Source organism: Stegastes partitus, unplaced genomic scaffold, assembly GCF_000690725.1.
Source record: "Stegastes partitus isolate 25-593 unplaced genomic scaffold, Stegastes_partitus-1.0.2 Scaffold1811, whole genome shotgun sequence".
In the NCBI taxonomy this organism is placed as follows: Eukaryota; Metazoa; Chordata; class Actinopteri; family Pomacentridae; genus Stegastes; species Stegastes partitus.
Genome location: NW_007579542.1, coordinates 77,948 through 79,984, shown reverse-complemented (window position 1 = coordinate 79,984; position 2,037 = coordinate 77,948). Strand labels below are relative to the sequence as shown.

Here is a 2,037-nt window from a genome sequence, read left to right as displayed (position 1 = left end):
CCAGTCACACTAGTTTAACGTCCATTTTACAGCCACGAGCCACGTTTTTGAACATTAAAGTGAGTATATTAGGAAAAGTCTCTCCACAGAGTGAATCATGTGTAGACGATGGTCCTGGTGTGTCTACGAGTTCTGACCAACCCAACCCCCGACACCAAATCAGTGTTTCTGCTAGCAAGCGGCTAACGTAGCCAAACCAAATGTTCATGGTTAAAACTTAAGGATGTCTGAAGCCTGATCGCTGGTAAACATCTGGAGGCAACGCCCAACTCTGTTGGCATCTGTGGTCACACATCAATCAATCAATCAATCAATCAATCAATCAATCAATCAATCAATCAGTCAAAGTTTATTTATGTGGCCCTTTCAGTGCTTCACAGCGACAACAAGAGAGTAATTTAAAAACAATAAACACAACAGAAATGACAGTAAAATAATGAAAACAAACTACAAAAACAACCCCACAAACCCACTGGAACACACGTCTGATAGTGTGAAAGCCACGTCCACACAAAGGTTTTAAGCTTTGATTTGAAGGTCATGAAACGCAAAAAACGCATCGAGGACGGAGGTCTGATGTGTTAATAGGAAATAAACTCATGATCCCACGTTATCGCAGCTCAAGTCTGAACTTGTTGAAAGTCAACCGGCTTCATACGAGTCTCCTGGACGATCAGCAGGTGCTAAATAATAAAGACTCACACAATAAAGCCTTCATCCTGACACGCCCACTGTTCATTTAACCAATAATTAGTTAACTGATTGATGAGGCTGCTGACTACTGATTAAGAAAACTGTTGCATCCCTGTTCCTGCACTTTCAGGAAGAACCTGAGCAGTGATTGGTTTTTGTGCAGCAGCTCTCTGGGACTCCAGACTCTGATTTCTGAGGTGGACAATCAGCTCATGTGTCCTTAATGTTCTGGTGTTGAAACCCATGAAAGGCTCAGCCCGGTGTGTTCATCCCAGGTCGCTGCAGCATCAGCTTCACGTCTCTAATAGCGTTTATCTTCTTCCATTAGAAGCCAAACTAACCGTTGACCTTCAAACTCAGAACTCTAAATGTTCAGCTCGAACTTTGCCGTCAAGTTTTACATCCAACGTGTCGACCGAGTGATGCTGCGTCGGAGTCAGACGATATCCGCCGCCTCCTCCTTCTGCTGCAGAGCCACTCCGAGATCCAATCACATGTGTGAATGTCACACCAGTGTCGAGTGTCAACACGCGTGTGGACACCATTAAGTTCCAACCAACACATCCAATTACACAAGCCTAATGGGAGAGACAGCTGTGACCTTGACCCAGCAAAGCCCTTTAGAGTGAGGCATCGTGACATTTCCCTGAGTTTCCTCTTACATATTTTTATCAGTAAACAGCAAGCGGCTCCAGATTAATGCCTTCTGGTGACGAGCAGAGGAATCAAAGGCCTCCTGCAAGGCAAAAAACTGGGCACAGGCGAGGAGGCGGCGTAAAATCTGAAATCAGGACGCTCAAGTTGCTCCAGCAGGAAAACTGTCAGAGCGGCGAACGCTTCTGAATCCCAGCAAACATCAATTAGAGGCTGTTTAGCTTTTTCAATATTTAACTGATGAGATTCACAGAAGCTCAATGTGGCCTGATGCAGTCATTTTCAGCTCTGCTCTTCTGAGAGAAACGGTTGAAATAAGCCGACTGAGAGCATCCGGGCCGGTTCTGTTTCAGGTCCACAACTCAGAAGGTGTTTAATCCTGAATCAGCGTTTCAGTTCAGAAACAGCCTGGATCTCAGCTGGATGTAAACGGAGTCACCGAGTCGCTGCGTCTGTTGGCTAAACGTGACTGAATAGAACTAACAGTCATTTAATTCAATTAGCAGATAATCTGATTAGGAAGTGGCTCCACACATCTGCAGCATCGATGTCGTGTTTCCTCAGTTTGTGACGTTTAGATTATAATCACTGAAGCCTCCAACGAATCAATACATACACGAAACCAGGATTATTGATCTGCAAATTAGGAAGAAAAGAAAATATAACCAGTGATGCAACGCTAGCGCTAGT

The 2,037-nt window shown here is 44.6% G+C and overlaps 1 protein-coding gene across 1 annotated transcript in view; it reads right to left on the bottom strand.

Moving 5' to 3' along the window:
- Positions 1 to 2,037, bottom strand: part of LOC103372704 (GDNF family receptor alpha-2-like) — a 116,585-nt gene that overhangs the window by 43,130 nt on the left and 71,418 nt on the right. The gene's annotated exons all lie outside the window — the stretch shown is intronic.